Genomic DNA, 21,984 nt, shown 5'->3' on the forward strand with positions numbered 1-21,984 from the left:
TTTAAATTGACTTTAATTTTTAATTGACAACAGAGTGTAGGGTGACCCAGTTTTTTTTATAGAATCTCACATTGAAAATAACGAACTCTTCATAATTGATGTGCACTCGATACATATTTCATGTAACCTGCTTGACTTTTATCATTTGGATTCACATATGTGTTTTCTTTCTCTCTTTTAAATTATATTAAGCCGTATCTTTCATGTAGTTCTATACTTAACGCGTCATATACAATACATTTTATAATTTTATACTTTCTAATTTAAATTTAAGTTCTAATATCTGTAATTAATCCCACGTGCAATCAAATACTGTCGCAATATCGAGTTGGAACAATCGTATCGATTAAGCCTAAAAGGTAAACGATATCACGCAGGGCGTGAAATTAACGTCCATGTTATAGGATTTAGAACGGCTCTAAATTCTGCTGCCCGGGCTTCTATATCCAGGATGAGATCCATGATACACGAGGATGACTTAACGGAAGAAACCACGTACAGACACACCACGTGTCGAGAGAGAAATAGCGTAGGCCCACGCGCGCGAGCGATTGACATTCTCATTATCGGATAATACAGGAAAAGGCATTGTGGCGGATCGGCGTGAGTTTCCGTTTGATACTTTCGCGGGCCACATTCCTAGCGCAAACCTAAAAAGGTCGGGTTAAAAGACACGGAACATGGCGTCAAACCACTCGGACTCTTGAATTTCCGTCTAAGATCGTAAGCGCACGAAAATTTAAATATTGTACTTGTTTAAGATACTGGAGAAAAAAAAATTCTATAATTGAGACTTATATTTCGTCAAGTGATCAACATTATTGATAATGAATCTGTTTCATGAGATTGACCTTGTTGAACGAACATATTTTTCTTATCTACTATCTATCTTTCGAAAGACACGTTTGAGATATGAGATACACAATAATCTCTGTTGTATGCGTTGTACAATTATTTATCTCAATATTAATATATTTATATTATCAAATTCTATTACGAAATGACCTAAAAATACTAACACCTGGATCTTAAAAACATTTCTTTGAAAGAAACCTTCATTTCTTGCCGCGAATCTATTAAAATAGAATATGTATGAATATATCGATATATTTGACTCACGGTACATTCGGTCGATATTCCAAGTAGACATAACAGATAAGGTACTTACCTAAAACAGAAAGAAAAATATTTTTTGATTAGTCACAAGTTTTTTTTTTTTTTTAAGGAAAAGTTATAGTAAAAAATATTAAAATTATCTGTGGATTACAAAAATCTTATGAAATTTTCAGTTCTAAATATAACGAAATTTTTACAATATTTACAAGTATAGGTTTATATCCTATTATATTTTAATTATATATACATATATTTTATCTTTATATTGTATAAATTATAATTAATTTTATTTCTATTATTATTCACTTATCATTCATATGTTATTGACATTAACGGATATAATTTGTTGTTCCCGATGATGTGATTTTGCAAATCTTTATCTAGAATAATAAATTACAAAATAAATCGGCAAATATTTTTCAACTGAATTGTACGAGCAATATTTTGATTTTCCAAAGTGGTTGTAAATCGCGCAGTTTGTTATCACGAAGGATGATTCACAACTATAATAAGACAACACTTGTACCACGTGTCCACGTCCGTGGAATGGAAATTAGATTCATTTGTGATTTCTCATCTCTCTCTCTCTTTCTCTCTCTCTCAGTTTTCAACACAGAATCGATATCCACAGTATCTCGTTACGCGTATTTCATTGATGCAGCAATTCTCATATAAGATCATGAAAATATGTATTGCATGATTGCATAAGTTCGTGCCCGATTTTCATAGATGGCATTAAGTTGCCGCATGGCGGAGTTCTATTGTTTTCGTGTGGTAATTGTTGCTTACACCGAATAGATGACGTTGTCTTATGTCAATTTAGCGTCAGACATTGTTCAGATAAGTCCATTTGTGCATAAGAGAAATCATTAAAAATGGAGAACGAAAGGTGCATTTGCGGCATGTAATGCTATATGAATTTCGGAAAGGCGTGAGTGTTGGGATTGCACAAAAAAATATTCAAAGCGTTTATTTGGACCGCGCTCCTGCTCTCCGAACAGTCAAAAAGTGGTTTGGCAGATTTCGAAATGGTGATTTCAACATGAAGGATCAACCCCGCTCTGGACGGCCTTCTGGCATCGATGATGACGTTGTGCATACCTTAGTGGAAAGAAACCCAAGGATTACAACCGAGGATATTGCTGAGAGGCTGAACATCGATAATTCAACCGCTTTTCGTCATTTAAAAAAGCTTGGATACATTTCCAAGCTTGATACGTGGGTGCCGCATCTCCTGACTGAAAGGAATAAGCTGCAGGAAAACTGCAGGAGTTGCAATGGGAAATTCTGCAGCACCCGCCGTATTCTCCAGATACTGCGCCTTCAGATTTTTATCTGTTCCGGTTTTTGCAGAATAGTTTAAATGGCAAGAATCTCAATTCCGAGGAAGCTGTCGAAAACCACCTTACAAACTTTTTTCAAGAAAAACCAAGTTCTTTCTTCAAAAATGGAATCGACAAGCTTATAGATGGTTGGAAAACCATTGTAGAAAAGAATGGAGACTATATAATTGATTAATAAAAGTGTTATCTCTAAAATATAATCTATTGAAGTTTATATTTAAATCGGGCACGAACTTATGCAATCACCCAATAAGATCGATTCCGAGTTCTTTCTCGTGTTTAAAGAGTCCGCATCTCTTGTGGTAGACATTCGTGCATTATATCGTCAAATTGCTTAATAGCATTCGATTACAGATACTTACAAAAACATCCTAGATATCTCTAGGAATTGTATTTTCATAATCTTTAATATTTAACTTATGTCTATATCTTAAAGAGATAACATATTTTCAGAAGAATGCAAATATAACTATTCAAAATATTTAGTGTAGCCAAAACGAGTTGGGTAAAAAAAAAAAAATAATAATAATAATTTATTATATTTTATTTTAAGAAGCGGTATTATAGATTCTTTAGAAATATTACAGTATTGATAGAATACAACATGCGACGATGTCATAAAATTTCATTTATTTGCCCGGAAATATTTCATTAAAATCGTATTAAGTTGAGGCCGTGTTGCATCGAAGTGCTTCAAATTTTTATTCACGTCGCGTCACAAATACAAGTAGCAAAGATATTAAACGCTACATTTTTATACAGAACGCGATCCGCATTGAGGCGCTGCTTTTCCATAGAGGTAGCAGCTGCAGACGAGAGGAATAGGAAATCTCGTAAATTACATTTGCGATTTAATATCGAGATACCTATAAATCTTCGTAACAGTACACGACGTACTCCCGGCAGAATAATAGCGAAGAACATCTTTCTAAACTCGTTCCAAGTTAAGGCCAAAGAATGCAGTAAGAAATGATCGGTCAAGCAGATAAGGGTCGCTATTTGCAGTGGTGTTTAAAAAAAAAAAAAAAATCTTGTTTGCGTTATGTCTTACAAATACTACAAAGGTAAAAAGGTACGGCGTTATTAAAATGCACATTCATTAAAAGATTATTATAATAATGACAATTCCCAATAATATTTTCATCTTCGAAGCACACAACTTGAAAGAGTAAGAGTCTTAATATACAATATATATATATATATATATAGGGTGTCCCATTTTAAAGGACCCACTCAAATATCTCAGAAACACTGCGTTAAATCGAAAAATGTTTCAAACAAAAGTTGTGTGGCTTCAAGGGGGCCATAAGATGGTGACAATGATTTGACCTTGGAAAATCATTTGAAGGTCATGTGAAGGTCAATTTTAAAATCTTAAATGGAAACCCCCTATTTTTCATTACATATCCTTGTAGCTTATCTCGAGAGCTTTCCAAAACACTATGATAAAGTACAATATTTTTTTCATTAAGTACTTTTTGAGTTATTTTATATTTTAATCAATTAGTGTAAAAAAAAAAAAAAAAAGTAAAAAATACATTGTAAATAATTTTCTTAAAAACAATTATTTTTTATATTAATTGATTTGCCTTATTATTCTGTACATAAAAGTATTACGGTAAGATTATCGAAAACTGAATATTTTACGAAATATTTTATTTTCTATATCAAAATATATCAGATTAAAATATAAAATAACTCAAAAAGTACTTAATAAAAAAATACTTTATCATAGTATTTTGGAAAGCTCTCGAGATGAGCTACAAGAATATGGGTCATGAAAAATAGGGGGTACCGTTTAAAAAATTCAAAGTGATTTTTATATAATCTTGACGGTGCTATTTAAGATCATACGAAATATGATTCTAGCTCCAAAAATTGTGACCGAATAAAAAAAAATAGAATATTAAAATATTAGTATTAAAGCCCGAGAAAAATCGTCAGAGTTTTTATATAGCCAGCTGCGTGAAATGTCGAGAACATGAAAGACGGACAGATAGCCTCGCGAATGACCCCGCTCATTATCTATCTCGAAGCGCAATTAACTGACGAATGAATGTACAGGCTACTACTTCTCTGAAATATTCTTGAGCTCTCTTTTCTCCGTATCTCTGCCGACAGACGTGACGTCGCGCCGCAAGAAGAAAAATAAGCAGGCACGAGAAGAAGCTGCGAAGAAGGAGCTCCTCCGCTTTGAGAGATCGATACTCGCACAACAAGCTCGCAGGCAACGTCTTCGTCATCGACGTCGCGGGAAGCCTCTCGTGAAAAAAAAAAAAAAAGCGAATAAATGAGAATATAAGAATTAAAACGGGAGAATGATCGAATATGGCCGCGCGACCTGCCGGCTTCTCATCATTTCGCATGTCGCGAGATGCACGAGAGAATGGACGATTATCTGTCTCTACCGCGGCATCATCATTTGAATCGCGCTTCGACCAAGCAAATATCGAGTTTAACGAGTTTTGCGGAACTTTGACGATTATCAGATAAACCCATTAGGCGCCAGGGAAACTTTGGAGTATCGGAAAGTATCGTCGTCGGTGATAGGATACAGATATTAATGCAAACAACAACCCTGTTATCTTCGACCCACTGCTGACGTAGAAAATAATTTGAAGTGAGCGCGGTGTCTCTGCGCAAGCCACATATTATGACGCTTCGTTAAAAATTTCGAGTGTGGAGAGAAAATATGATAGTATAAAAATTATATAAAAATCCTTTTCGTTTCACGCGGAGATCGCGTAAGCCGAGTTTCAAGAACGGCTTAGGAACGCGCAAGAACGTGAGCTTCTACAAAGCACTCCAAAGTTCAAAGAGAGAGAGTCGCTTTGTCTATGTAAAGAGTACTTTTGAGTAAGGGTAAAGATATACAACCCAATGACTCGATTTACTGAGAACTCAAAAGTTTTGGACATAGCTAATACAAAGTGCACCGAACGAAAATAATTCCGACGAAAGTTTGATTCGACAATCGTAAAAGCTGCGAATAAAAAGTACTTACGTAGTTTTTTCCGAGAGAAGAAAGTACAAACGTGTGTATTGAAAAATTCGCCCGTCACCGATCGTCTAAATTCGCGGAAGAGGTAGGACCAGGTAAAGATTAGGAACGACGGGGATGATTCTGCAGAGGACAGAAGGGAAGAGAATAATCCCCGCGCGGGGTTGAGGAGAATGCGCAGCACGCGTGGGCGGCAACGACGTGGGGTCGCGAAGAGGAATTGACGAAAGGGGAACGAAGGGGCGCGCGTGGGTGAGTCCCGGAGCCGGGGTCTTCCCCCTCCCCTCCACCCCCGTCGCGAATGACTTAAAGAGACGCTGCGACTATCCCCCGGACCGATCGATATCCGCAGCAGCCGCGGGCTACGCGACACACGTCGCGTCGCGCCGTCAGCGCGGGCCTTCCCCGGAATTTTCCTTCCACGATCAGAGATGAACGTTGTTCGAATAACTTTTCCATGTGTGTAAAATTTAATTCCGTATCATTCATTTGTCGCTCGTATTATTCACTACTTCTCTTCTTCTTCTTCTTCTTCTTTTTTTTTTATTTTTTTTTATTTGACATGTAGAATTTTGACGATTTTGAACAACATATTCCGCAGAACTCTTGATTAAAATTTTTGATAGAAAAAGAAATACGGAATACACACACTTTAAATATTATACATTTTCTCCAAATTAAAGATGTCTTATAGATAGATCATTCGAATAAAATCCTATTGCGATATAATGCTTACTTAGTGGTATTGTAATATAAAATATGTTTTTGTTAAAATAAAACGTTATTTCTTATTCGTGCACAAGAAAAATATTATTCCTCTTTTTTTTTTTTTTTTTTCCCCTCTAAATAAGATTTTAATATCTGAGATATGAATTTTTATTCTAAAAATTGATCTCTCTCTTTCCCGATATCGAGATGTTTTAGAATACTCAAGCGAATGGTTAAATAAAATCCGTCTGTACGGATAAGGGATTTTCTTTATAGATTAGATAGGAATAAAAAGTTGCGTGACATTCTGAGGTTGAAGTGAAGGATTTCCAAGTTTTTATCGTAATCGCGTCCTCTTGAAAAGATTACATTAGATATAAGATTCCCTTAAAAAAAAATGAAAAAGAAGAAGAAGAAGAAGAAGAAGAAGAGGAAGAAGAGGAAGAAGAGGAAGAAGAAGAGGAAGAAGAAGAGGAAGAAGAAGAAGAAGAAGAAGAAGGAGAGAGAGAGAGAGAGAGAGAGGAGAAGAAGAAGAAGAAGAAGAAGAAGAAGATAATGCCGATGGACAGGCAACTCTGTTATATCATACATGAAATAATGGATATTTTTACTTAAAAATTTGCATTGTATCATCGGTTTTCTCACAAAAATAAGAAAATGTGAAAATATTATTTAAAACAAATGTAATTATAAGCTTTGATAGAGTTTCCAATTTTATTAAGCATTAGTTCTTTTAATAACACGCTAAAATATGTATGCGTATTTCGAAAATTAATCTAAATTCAACGTCTTCCGCCATTCATGTTGATTTCTGACATTATCAAAGCGACTTTTGACATTAAAAGCGATCTATTAGGCTCGTTATCATATCAAGTGAGGAGAACAAAGTTTGGGGGGGGAAAAAAAAAAGGCAATAGATATTACGTTTAATTTAAACGCGAAGGAGACAGTATAGAGTGAATTAATCATAGTAAGAAATAGAAATTCAGATTTTATTGGATTTATTTGCAGAGTACGAACAGGGAACTGGATTTCTCGAGACGATCAGAACGAATCGCCTCATTCCATCGATTCAAGATCAGCGCGAGAGAATTTTTATTCAGCCGAACGAAAGAAGAGAGAGAGAGGGGGAGGGGGGGGGGATTACATCGCGATTGTCTCTCAATTTAATTACAGAGCACTACACGCAAAAATGTCGACTGCAATTTAAAAGTTTCGTTTGACAGTTGCTTAGGAATAAGACCGATTGTTTAGAAATCACGAGCGAAAAGATATCTGAAATTGAAGCTATTTTGAAATAGTCAAATGACATGTTTACGGGCGAAATATTCGCCCGTTCGGGAAGAAAATAACGGTTTAACGAATAACGACGCACTCTGAGAAAGGATTTCTGATAACGAGACAAAAAATATTCTTGACATATTTAATCGCATCGCAACCTTACGCGGTATAAAAATAAAACAATTTTAAAATTAAATCAACAATTCCTTTTCTTCTTTCTCGAATTAAATAAGATTGTCTTACTATCTTGAGACAAGAGTAACATATACAAATCTAAGCTTATATATTCTTGCATTTAGAATAACTTGATTTTAACGCCACGATAGTCGGCGCGAAACCGATATGCGGTGGCGTTACTAGGCATTTTATTCTAGATTTAAGAATTTTCCATTTAAGATTAAAATATTCCTTTTTCAATAATAAATATGATCGTCGCTATATCGATCCTATTTTATGATAGATTGAAGAGTAATAGCATTAGATCCGGGAATCTTTTCTGTGGGTGCGTTTAACGCAGAAAGCAAATAAAACTCAGGGTACAATTATTCCGTAAGAAAGACGAGAGAATTGTGAATCGCCCTAACGATATCATTTTGTTTCTTTACGTGGAATTGTGTCACATTACCGTTAAAATCTAAGTTTCTTCACTGTTTGCAATTCGAAAGTCAACTGACTTAATTAATCGCCATCCAATCTCAACAACTCAATTCGAACTTTGCTATGTGACACATTCGGAAAAATTGACACGTACGAGAGCGTAAAACTATACAGCTACGGATATTAAATATTTCCTTCGTTACAAAAATTCTTCATCATCGCGTTCTCCCCCCTCCAAAAAAAAAAAAAAAAAAAAAAAAAACACTTTCACGATTAAAATTCATTTTTAATCTCGACAAAGCGATATGCGCGTACATAGCAATATATCCATTATTAAAATGAAATTAATTGGCGTCTATTCTTTCATAAATAAATATTATGTGTTGTGTACGCGAATGTTTTATTAAATTTTTCTATTACTCGTTCCTGGAACGCAATTCCCGTGTTACGCTCCATAATAAATTTTTATGCATTGAAATATCTGGCAGGATATCAAGCGCTTATAAAAATTTTAAGTCTCCCTTACGAAAGTCACGCTATAGTAAAATTGAACGCGTCGAAGCGGGCGAGAATTTCGAAATTTTGGGAATCACCATTTTACAAGCTCGTCACGATATTGGATCAGCGAGCAAGAGACACCTAACAGTTGGCATCCTTGTAACGTTTACAAGGCATTCCTATGAAAATGTAAAATGCAAAATCTGTGAGGATAGCGAGAGATATGCAGAGAAAGAGAGATGGAGAAAAATGATAGAGTATAGGGAAAACAAAACGATCGAAATATTCTTTGCGGATACGTCGCAAGTTTCGCCTACTACGCCCTCTATCGTGCGATTCAACGAGTTACACAAATTACTTCATGCGCGAAGTGCAAGGTAAACCTGAGTGTGATACTGGAAGCGCAAGAAACTCCGTGGAATTTCTAACGCGCGAAGAAGATCGCGGGAAGCGTGTGCAACATGCGAAAATCGCGCGTTCGATTGCATTCGTGGAACGAATGATGCAGGTTCGACTATATCCTTTGTGACACTCTCTGTGATCCAGCTGCGAGAGAGAAAGCTGCAATAAACGTAAGCTGCAAATACCTGTCACGAGATGCACAAATGGTGCATTTCAGAAAAAAAACTTGTAAATATTTAAAAATTCCTGTAAACAAAAAAGGAGTTAAACCTTAAGCTTTTAAAATGATCTTCGTAAATTTTACGGGAAAGATTGACATAAATCTAAAACAGAAATTTCTATATTCGCACAATCTTTAAAAATTTGAGAGAGAAAAGATTTCTCACTTGATACATTTCCATTTTTCAAAACGAACGAGTTACTTAAATTCATTCTCTCGATAATAACAAAAAATTTATATACCACTGACTGTGAGTTGTGTTGATATTACTTGCGCTAAATTCTTATTCGTCTTGATGTCTGAAGAGTGTCGGAAAATGTATATTAAGAAGAAAGATACGCGCGTGCTTTTACAGCGTCGTTGTTTATGCGACGTTACTGAGAATTCATATCACGAATAACTCACGAGATTATTGTTCCCGAGCAAAGATCACGGGTGCAATGAAATTATCATAAAGCAGTAATTATGTGATTATTGACAATTTAAATCGCTGGTGCAAAGATCGCATTAATAAAAACATTCCGAAGTCTGTCTTCCACATTGACACGGAGATAAATTTATCGGATGAATATATTTATTATTCGCATAGCGACGCGTGCATGAAACTAACTAAGAAAAGTTAAATAATAATGAATTATCGTGTCTTGACAATAAAATGTTTATAATGCAAACGATGTAAACAAGATAAAATATTTCGCAAAATATTCAGTTTTCGATAATCTGAATAATGAGACAAATTAATTAGTGCAAAAAAAAATATATAATTGTTTAAAAAAATACATTGTAAATAATTTTCTTAAAAACAATTATTTTTTGTACTAATTGATTTGTCTCGTTATACTGTACATAAAAGTATTACGATAAAATTATCGAAAACTGAATATTTTACGAAATATTTAAATATTTATTTTTTATATCAAAATATGTCAGATTAAAATATAAAATAACTCAAAAAGTACTTAATGAGAAAATACTTTATTATAGTGTTTTGGAAAGCTCTCGATGCCAGCTACAAGAATACTAAATAAAAAATGGGGGTTTCCATTTAAGATTTTAAAGTTGACCTTCGCATGACCTTCGAATGATTTTCCAGGGTCAAATCATTGTCACCATCTTATGGCCCCCTTGAAGCCTTACAACTTTTGTTTGAAACATTTTTCGATTTAACGCAGTGTTTCTGAGATATTTGAGTGGGTCCTTTAAAATGGGACACCCTGTATATCTTGTGGTTAATGAATAAATTATCGTTGCGCGGCTTCGTTAAATACTTATAAAAATTAAAATGTGTGAGAGAGAATATATTGATTTACGAAAAAATATTGATTTACATTAAAAAGTTGTTGGAGCACATTTAATATTTTACAGCCAATCTATTGTTATCATCATCCGTATAGTTGAAGCTTTAGTTAAAGCTAAAGAGTCGACTTTTCTCCGCGATGCCTTCGGGTGTTATCCCCTCCAAAGTGAAATACGTTGAGAAATTTTGCGATCCCTTCGCAGTATATTAAAAAATTCCCGATTTCTCTCTCCTCGCGATGGAACGCCTTCCATTATTCATTCCGAATCGAATCGACATTAAGAAATTCCTAATATCGAGCATACCGCGCACTTTCCGATTCGTTTATCCATAGCAACGAGTCAAAAGATTGACGCTTATTAAACATCCATCTATCACATATGTCAGGATCACAAAATTAGCGAAAGTTATTCGACACGTATTTTAAAATAAAAATCAAAACTCTTCTTTTATGATTGATCAAACCATAAATTAGAAAATTTTTAATATCGAGCGTACCATATCTCTCGGCTCATTCATCCGTAATAGTAATTTGGATACAATTTGATGAATATTAAAAATCGATTTATTATGTAAAATCAGAATCGTGCGTGTTTAGGAGATTCTGGAAAATATTGTAAATGTATTTCAAAATAAAAATCAAGTATCAACAGAAATTTATGCGAAACGTCAGAATTTCTATATAAAAATTCACAAATAAATGTTATCAATTTCGAATTCTTGCCAAACGACCGCACTTAATTCGGAGATTCTGCGCGCTATAATAAATGAAAAAAGACGAAAGAAATTGAAGTCATAAGTATCGCGATATAGGAAATTTCATTGGAACGTTGCCAGAGACGTTTCTGCGAATCTGGTGCTTTAAGTACCCAGGCCGGAGGATCGTAAGAATTTCCCGAGAGCGGAAAAATTCAGTATGTAAAGTTGCGGACACGGATATATCTACCAGGTGTTCTGATGATATTACAGGTTCCGTCTTGGATATCTTACACGTCATAATAAATATTTTGATAAATATTAAAAATAGAGATCTAAATTTTATATAAAATCTAATCACGAAGAAATTTAACGTCAAAAATTAAAGATATTAAATTTAATCTTGTTTATTAATTGCAAAGATGATTAAAATTGCGGAACGGCGAATATGTTAACTTGAAATTCCAAAGAATCAATGACTGAGAAAGAGAGAAGTTGTGAAAATTATTGAATACCCTATGCGTAGTATGAACCCACACGGTACGCCTCCGCATAAGTTAATGGAAACAAAGGGAAGCTGTAGTTTTACGTAAAACAACAATTAAAAAGTATAATATCGAACATATTCAAGCGTGAAGGAGAAAACAGCCCATTATTCACGTGTTATTCGCATCGTTTTTCGTTCGCGTTAATCTAAACCGACCCTAAATTCTCGCCGCTTCGTTCTCTCATCGTTCTACGTATCACCAGAAGATGGACGACACTTTAAAAGATCATCGAAAGAACCGATTAAACAAATTCCATTTCATCAGTCCGCATTTCTTTGACAATGAAAAGTAACTAAAAATTACGAAGAAATTACGGTTCTTTTTTTCCCCCAAACAAATTTATAATCAAAATATCGATTGCCTGTAATGATCTAAACGTGATCAAATCAAAAGAGCCACGAAATATACATAGCATTACCGATTATGCGAACATATAATTATACGTGTAAACGTCAATCGTTATCAATTATAAGTGACTTTATTTCCAATTGTCTAAAGTGTGTGTGTAATTTAATATAATTCATGCAATTATTTATTTAAAATCGTAGATTGTCTCGCCGAAAATAAACGTAGGCGCAATTTAATATCTAAGAGCGCTAAAATTAATCGTCACGAAATTGAAAGCCGGAATTATCTCCTAAATTCAACATCCATTTCCGATTATGTCTCACGGACAATTCGATAATAATTCACTGACAATGAGATGAGTTAAAAATGTGGCAATTGCGCATTTCGCGTATTCCTTCTACTAATGGCGTGTTTCAATTAAGACGAAATGGCACGACCCGTGCAAGCGCGAAGCCATAAATTACAACCGATGATGATCCGCAATAAATCGTACGATAAGAATGCGGTTATGCGAGTTGCGCATTTTCTCTCTTCAGATAATCCCGAGTAGAGGTGAATATCGTTAGAAGGAAATATATCATCGCACGTGGCCGGCAACCTCGTTTCCTTTCTGATATCAGTTTCGTCGCCGATTCTCGATTAAGCAGTCCGCACTTTGGAAAATTACGGTACGATAGACACGGCAAATACCAGCTTTCCAAAATCTTCGCTACCACGGTGTATCGCGACGATTTATCTTCGCCCAAGTTCCGCCAAGTTTCCCCGTCGGTTCACCGCGAGAAACACGATATTGAATATGCCGTTGCACTGAGGATATACAGCCGGTTATACACGACGACGACGACAAATGTACCGGCAACGCATCCACTCTATCTTCGACATTATGGGAAACGCGACGATGCGAATTATGGCGAGTAAATAACGCGGCTTACTTTGCATAGCAAGTTTATCGGACACAAAGCACTAGAAGAGAAATGATGAATTTACGATACAAGCGCGTTTATGACATATCGATAAAAATTTATGTAACATACACCATTATGATAAAATATATTAGGTGTACAACTTTGCTTCCGCCGTTTTTTTTTCCCCGAAATTCGAGGCTTTATTGTTCTGAATGATTCCCATCAGTCTTTGAGGCGTTTTGAAATTGCTTGTTGAGTCACTCCCAATGATCGTGCCAATTCTTTTTGACTTTGACTCGAGTCTTCGTTAAGTAATGCCTCCAATTCTGCATCTTCGAAAACCTTCTCTCTTCCACCGCTATGCCGCGCTTCGACGCGAAAATCACCGTTCTTGAAGCGTCGAAACCACTCGCGACGCGTTCTTTCACTAATAGCGGCTTCGCCATAAGTATTTGAGAGCATTCGATGAGCCTCAGCCGCAGATTTCTTCATATTGAAGCAGAAAATTAAAACCTCCCGCAAGTGACGAGAATTTGGCTCGTAAACTGACATTTTCAATCGAGAATAACTTTATGACGCGGACACAAATCAATTAATGTTTCTATGGGGTTATGTTGACAGATGCCCAAGTTTATCGCATGACGTCTATGATCTATTTATTTCGACCACTAGTTACCGCTAAAGCCATCTATAGGAAAACGGCAGAAGCAAAGTTGTACACCTAATAGCATTATAAAACACATACCGCTTTGTAAATATTTTTTACATATACTTTGCAATTCAATTTTATAAATAAAATTTATTATTAAAAAATTGATTTTCCTCTCTATTAAATGTTTTTTAATTATAATATTCTACTTTTCAATTTAATTACGACAGAATTTTCGATTCAACTTTTTATCTTACTATAAAATACTTCAAATTATACTATTGTATATAAATAAATTATTTCGATCAACGTTAATTTTAATAAACCAAATTGATTTTCCATTTTTATAATAACAGTCTCGATGAGCGTAGCCAGAAAACAGACGATATGTCATCTATTGTCATTTAAATACCCGCGTGTTCAAATTTAAATGTCGATGTCATATGTCATATTATACGCAAAAAGCGGCGCGCGCATCAAACTAATTTTCCCGCCTCGCTTGTCCCGATTGCGATAAATTTCTTCGAACAATCGCTAATGATTCTAAATATTTTAGTTCCGCAAGGCGCAAAAATTAATTTCAAACATTTAATATTTACATTTCGCATCAAATACTACAACGTTAATCGCTAAAATTTATTTATTCAAGTAATAAATTTTTTAATCCCGCAAAAATAAATATAAAACACGACAAGGGAAATATCGAGCACACGAAAGAAATTATGTAATATTAAAAAAAAAACTTGTTAACAAATGAAATTTGTTAAAAGTTCAACGTAATTTATTGTTTAAAAAAAACTAACTCTATTTAATATCCGCGTAAACATACATCTACGTGAAAACTTTGTATACACTAGTGTCTATACGGATAAAATTTTATTCGCGCAATAAAATCTAGTACATACGAAACACTTAATTGGCATTTATCATTGGATTCGGGAAAGAAGAAAAAAAAAAAAAAGAAAAAGAAAAAAATTAATTTAATTTGCAAGAGAAAAAAATAACGTGTTCTCTTAATTACGATAGCCTTCGATTTTCCTCACGCTAGGTCCGTATCTGCAAATGTTAATTTTCAACGCGCATATATTCGCGCGTGAAAAACAATGGGAGAACATGCAAAAAAAACCTTGACACGCATTTATCGCGGAGGTTAACGATGCTAAAATGCAGTTTGAGCCTAAAGTGAAACTTCCTTCCATTTCACACGCGCACAATCTAACGATCACGCTCCCGGTCCACACGGACGTTGATATTACATCATTGGCAGCAACACGGACAGCGATTTCTGACCAGCGGCTCTTGTTTCGATCTATTATATTGTATGATCGAATATCACAATCTGCTGTTCGGCGCGATAGAAATTCTTCATTCTCGCTCGAGGCGAAAAAAAAAAATTCAGTTCAAGAGCAATTGCATGCCCACAACAAAAGCAACTGGGCATGAATAAATTATTGTTTACGATGGACAATTGAAACATGCGTGACGCATATCGAATAAAATACATCGTACACTTATTATTATTTTGAAAACAGTGTTTGCTACTTATTTGAAATGTATAACAGTTTTGGGCGTCGTACAAAACAGGTGAAATTGCGAGACTTTGTCTCGTATTGCAATAATAAATTCATGTCTCAATATAACTTTCAATTTTAACAAAATCATTGCAAGTTTTTTTAAAAAATCTTCATAATAAACTGGAATATATTAACATTGTTTAATTGAATCGACCGCATATATGCTTATTATAGCTTCAAGCGGGAATATGTTCTTCGTTCGCAGAGAGATCGAGAGCATCTTCTCTTCAACGTTATCTCGCAAACAAAAATTAATTGTTGCTTTCATGATCTTACGTTGCGAAACTTTAATCGTGTAAAATATAGAAAAATATAGATATAGAAAAATATTTCGAGAATATTTTTCATCAAACGAAATAATGTTTACATTCATTTTATTTTGGCAATAATACCGTCTTGCAATATTCAAATCAATCATTAATAGAAAAGATATGTAAAATAGAATGCATTTTTAAAAAATTTCAACATTTCTCGCACACGCGACACTCGATGCATGCAAAATGTTTCGCATGCCTTCGCGGAATAAGATCCTATTAAACACAAGTTTGATTTGAGTACACGTGAAACGAATAGTATTATACTGAAGAAAAGGAATGAGACACATTTACTTTATATGCATATAAGGAAGGTAAAAATTAAAATATTGTATTATAAACTTTAGAAAGCGAACCAAAATTAATCGAGAATTAAACAAAAATTAATTTACATTTTAAAGAGTTTTAGTTTTAATTTTAAGGTTGATGAATTAATTAAATTCAAGTTTTAAGTTTTAAGTTTCAAGCTTTAATTTAATTTTAATTTTAATTTTAATTTCAATTTCGATTTTGATTTTAATTTCAATTGTAATTTAATTTAATTATAATATCAAGATTGAGTTTTGATTTGAGGATTTTAAATATGTTAAATTTTAAGAAATTAAAAAAATTTTTTCACCATTAGTTTATGGCGAGAACACAAAAGAAACACACAAGACACAAACAAACAAAGACAGAATGACAAATGTAAAAACTGGGAGACATCGAAAGCCACACAAGGCACACGGATTAATAAATATAAATAAATAATAAAAAGTACAATTTAAAGTTTTTACTAAATAAAAGAATTTTTCACAAAAGTATATGTATTGTAAAATGATAAAAATTTCAAAAGACACCCATTTAATTTTTACGGAAAGATGATGACAAAGAGCAATACTTTTCTTTGTCAAGAAAATCAAACAGAAACATGGATGAAGTGCGTCACGCACATTTTATGCCGCAAGCGAATATCAAACATAATACGAGATCTTGAATAAAGAAAAAATATATACTCCTAATACGTAAAGTACGTGATGCGAATATCGTTGACAAGGCGACATTCGCGGCAACAACAACCATGTAAATGAAAAAAAAAGAAATATCCATTTTTAATATCGTCAAATCACACAAATAATAATTTCAGTTTGCTAATAAATATACAAAAAATTATTAGATACATTAATAAAATTTAAAAACAAAGTGAAGATGGAGAGAGGGAGACATGCCATTTATATATAGTTATATTTAATTTTGAAAAATATCCAAGAACAAATGTCAAACAGCCCCGCTTTATATTTATTTAACAATCATGAGAATAATATTCAAGATATTTAAACACGTGTTAATTCAGAACGTACCGACAATGAGAGTAATATTACGATACTGGATAATAAATATGATTTTACGATGTACGTATTTATTTCTCTCGTAGTTTAGATTAAAGTTTATAAAATATATTTTAAATTATGATTAATTATATTTATTAAACGATTGATGTATCGCGAAGTCTTGTATTAATTACTCGATTTTGCGAATCGATTGTTTAATTGCTCGATCTTAATCCGAATCATATTTAGATGCTGGTAAAAGTCAAACGATAAAGCGTCGAAAATATATTTAATTTTAAATTTTATTTTTGAAGAAATAATTATTTCTTATTGTGGTAATGTATTTAAAAGATAAGTAGATAATTATCTTATCAAATTATTTTCCGGTACTTGTCGCGATCGCGTTTAGGAAATGAATTTGACGGAGCGTCTCGCACAGCTACTTTACTGCGCGAATGTCGTCGTGTGAATGATAATACATAAGAAAGGAATTTGATGTCAATTTGGAGCGTCCCACCCCACTATAGTTCTTATTCAAGTGTCGCTGTATGAGTAATAACAAAATTATGATACGTAAACAATAGCGCGCCAATGTTTACCCCACCAAGGAATACCATGTTATTGAAAAGTTGTTGCCGAAATATTTTATATGTACAATTATATTATATATATATATATATATATATATACGCGGAATATATTAAAGTTTATATAAAATATATTTTAAATTATGATTAAAATTATATTTATTAAACGATTGATGTATCGCGAAGTCTTGTATTAATTACTCGCTTTTGCGAATCGATTGTTTAATTGCTCGATCTTAATCCGAATCATATTTAGATGCTGTTAAAAGTCAAACGATAAAGCGTCGAAAATATATTTAATTTTAAATTTTATTTTTGAAGAAATAATTATTTCTTATTGTGGTAATGTATTTAAAAGATAAGTAGATAATTGTCTTATCAAATTATAGCGTTATTTTATAAAAAAAAAAAAAAAAAAAAATTTTGTCATATAATTTGTGTTTCTCTGTCAGAGAAATTGCAATGTACATAGAAATTATTGCCGCTCTATGAAGAGATTAATCCCTTTGAATCTCGTATCTGTGCTTTTGTAAGGAGCACTGAAGAAAGGTTAAACGAAGATGTCGTTCAAAGTGAAGCGAAGTAAAGTATCGATAGACTGGCTTGAAATAACTAGATCTGACCTATATTCTGAAATATGCACTGACAAAAAAAGAAAAAAAAAAAAACCGCACGTGAAACATTGTACGAGGAAATATAGGCGACAATTCCAACGCGACGCATATATCTCGCCCAAAAACTGCATGTCGGCGTATCTGCACGAAAGCAATACAGTGAGTTGTATGAAAATTGATCAAACGTGGAGCATCACCAACACGAAAGCTGACATTCGAACGTACCACATCGGAGAACAATTGACACTTGACCCACGAAACAATTTTTCACGCAATAAAGGTACCGGTACTGTGTATGTATTCTCTCTCTCTCTCTCTCTCCACAATACACAAGTACAATTAAATTAGATATCATCTAATTATATTATACCTCTATTAAGCTAGCAGGACCAAATCAGCAGAATCAAACTGGACCTATCAGATTATTTAGTACCCATTTTGTACTAATTTGTACGAATAATAATAATTTTGTACCTCGTGCCATTTTCAAAAAAAACCGTGGCGCTGCTACCATCAAATTAAGCTAGCAGGACCAAACTAGAACAAAACGAAAAAATAAAAATAAGACTAGAAATTGAAAGGTCTGAATTTGTACTAATTTGCACCACCCAAATAAACTCAATATATCTAGCCCTTATGCTTAAAACAACCCCCAATTGAATTTAGCCCTATTAAGCTCAAGAGTAAGGTACTCTTTCCAATCAGCAGAATCAATCGCTACTTGTACACTGGACGCGGCATAATTTGTACCGCCAAAATGTGAAGTTTCAAATTTTGTATTATCTCGCGACAGCCCTCTTCATGTCAAGCGCAAAGAAATAAATTTAAATTTTATAAAATATATGGGCATCGAATATTGGACAGCCAAATCATTAGGAAAAATAGAGTTGGGTTTTTATTACTTACATATATATCAAAGCATCAACTCGATTCTGCATCTTTGCAATAATAACGTGTAACATATATCTTGTCTTGCATACATAAATTTTTACAGATTTGTCAAAGATAAATCTCTGGGGTATATTTTTTTCAATGCAGAATATAAGTCTCCTTATTGCATCATGCAGATACGTATCAAGATACAATGATTTATTTTCATAGCCAAGTCGATGAAAAATCTGCTATCCGGCCGTATGATATTATATCATCTTGACTTTAATTCAGTTTGATACTATGGGCAATTTCAATCGGGTTATATGTTCAAGTCGGTCGCAGGTAACGCGAGGATAAATCAAATCACTGATCGGTTTCATTCCACCTGATTCGCGTCTGTGTAAAACCGCCAACAAACCTGTATCTATCCAGCGTGTAAAAAAGTTCGAGATATATGTAGCTATCGGCTACGCTGCGTGACGCAACGAAATGTTGTGAGAAAGCGCGATACCAACGCACACGCATCTCGAGAGTGGCGCGTAAAGGGAAACACGTGGTCGATTCTATCGGCGAGATATTAGAAAGGCATTGGCGAAAGCGACGAGACACGCGTTCTCAAATTATTGAACTTTGTTGTAAGGCGTTAACATTTATCGCGGCCAACAAAACTAATCGTTTACACTTGCAACTAGCCAACTGTTGCCTGTCTCGCACAAGCGCGAGAGAGGATTATTTTATTAGCGTGAAGGTAAAAAAAAAAAAAAAAAAGCGAAAAATTCAATAGAAAAAAAAAGGAAAACTATGTACGACAATATTTTGCCGGTATTTTTAATGAAAAAAATATATACAACAAAAAATGTACCAAATCATTTCCCAAGCGACGTAAAACCAAGTCGCTCGAAAAGACGTTGAAGGCGAAATGAAAGAATAAACAGGAACTGGCAACCCGCCGTGTGTTATGTATCGTTAAACGCAAATATTTCTCTTTACCGCGCGACTTTGTTTACTTTTCTAAGGTTGCAAAGAAACTCGCGATCTTCGAGATGACGGGGATGGTGTTTTCGGCGCGTGATATCGATCGGCGTTGGATTTTCCCAGATAGTTCGACCGTTACGTAAGATACGATAATGATACGACACAGGCGATCGAAAATATCGCATTCTTTTTCACCTCGATCCTCGACCCGAGGACGATCGGTAAATTACAGTTTCGAGCAGATCCTTCACCTGGTAAACCCAACACAGGCGCGACGAAACGTTGTACACACGGCCTACCGAGGACGAGAATGAAAAAGGTCAGCTTCACATTGTGAGCGAAATTCAATCCTCTACCGACGACTGTGCGAACAAAGAAGAGGTCTGCGGTGGACCGTTGGTCGGCTTCGGGTCCGGAAAAGCCGGTATTCTCCGCTTCGTTTTATAGAGCGTCTTACCTGCGAGAACATACAGGGTGTTAGAAAAGTCTGGAAACGGTCAAATATCTCGAAAACGAAACTTTTCTGAGAAAAATGTTTCCGACCAAAGTTGTAGAGCTCTAAGTGGCGCATTGTATAATAATATTAGTACGACTCTAAATAGCATCGTCAGGGTCATATAAAAATCAATTTGAATTTTTTAAATCGAACCCCCTATTTTTCATTACATATCCTTGTAGCTTATCTCGAGAGCTTTCCAAAACACTGTAATAAAGTATTTTTTTATTAAATACTTTTCAAGCTATTTTATATTTTAATCTAACATATTTTGATATAAAAAATAAAATATTCAGTTTTCGATAATTTTATCATCTTAGTTTTATGTACAGAATAACGAGACAAATCAATTAGTACAAAAAATAATTGTTTTTAAGAAAATTATTTACAATGTATTTTTTAAACAATTTTTTTTTTTGCACTAATTGATTTGTCTCATTATTCTGTACATAAAAGCATTACGGTAGGATTATCGAAAACTGAATATTTTACGAAATATTTTATTTAATTTTTGATATCAAAATATGTCAGATTGAAATATAAAATAACTCAAAAGGTACTTAATGAAAAAATACTTTATTATAGTGTTTTGGAAAGCTCTCGAGATAAGCTATAAGAATATTAATGAAAAATAGGGGGTTCGATTTAAAAAATTCAAAGTGATTTTTATATGACCTTGACGATGCTATTTAAGATCATACCAATATTATTATACAATGCGCCATTTAGAGCTCTACAACTTTGGTCGGAAACATTTTTCTCAGAAAAGTTTCGTTTTCGAGATATTTGACCGTTTCCAGACTTTCCTAACACCCTGTATATACAATATATACGGAATATTGTATATAAAAATACACGCATAGCCCGAACAAGAGCTACTCGTTGTATGTCCGCACGCGTTCTGTTACCTTGGCTGAAATAAAAATTTTGGAACACCTTCGGTTTTATGTTATTTTAAATATAACGATAATAGAGAGAAAGAGATACAAAAAAAAAAAAAAAAAAAAGAATGCGGAAACTTTTGGATATATGTTGAAAGAGAAAGTGGAATATTAACCTCGTTTATACTTATGATTTTACAATATATATAAACTATACATTTCGCCTCTCCTTTTCTTTACATTTCCTTGCTTTCTTTCTATATGTGTATTGGTCAATCAATTAAATATATGTGAGTATAAAATTATAATTTTATTTTAAGCAGTAAAGCTCGAGTTACGAAAGCTCTCATTATATTATAAATCGTTTTATCTGTAATATAATATATTGCAGAAATATTTAATTTGTTATATTTTAATTTTCCCTTCTTAGGAAAATCATCAAATTTATTTCATTAATAATTTTTCGACAAGGAATTCGTATTAATTTATGTATGTATGTGTCGGCACATATATATATACATATATATCTCGTTTTAAAGTACGCTAATAAAAATTTTCAAAATTTTTTTCTGCCTTTATGAAACAATATTCCATTCTTCGAAATTCCACGATACCTTTACGTAAACCAACCGATCATCCTTAGAATCCTGTGAATAAAGAATAATTTCAACTTCAAAGCTAATGAGACATTGAATTATTTTCTCACGAAGAAACATATATCCATAACGGTACGCCGTCTGTCGAATAAACC

At 33.7% G+C, this 21,984-nt stretch overlaps 1 protein-coding gene across 10 annotated transcripts in view; it reads right to left on the reverse strand.

The window, feature by feature from the left end:
• LOC138941873 (RNA binding protein fox-1 homolog 2) overlaps positions 1 to 21,984 on the reverse strand; it is a 322,458-nt gene that overhangs the window by 162,752 nt on the left and 137,722 nt on the right. The gene's annotated exons all lie outside the window — the stretch shown is intronic.

The sequence above is a fragment of the Polyergus mexicanus genome, unplaced genomic scaffold (genome assembly GCF_030449975.1).
Source record: "Polyergus mexicanus isolate NDT 795.1 unplaced genomic scaffold, iyPolMexi1.0 SCAF_20, whole genome shotgun sequence".
Classification (NCBI taxonomy): domain Eukaryota; kingdom Metazoa; phylum Arthropoda; class Insecta; order Hymenoptera; family Formicidae; genus Polyergus; species Polyergus mexicanus.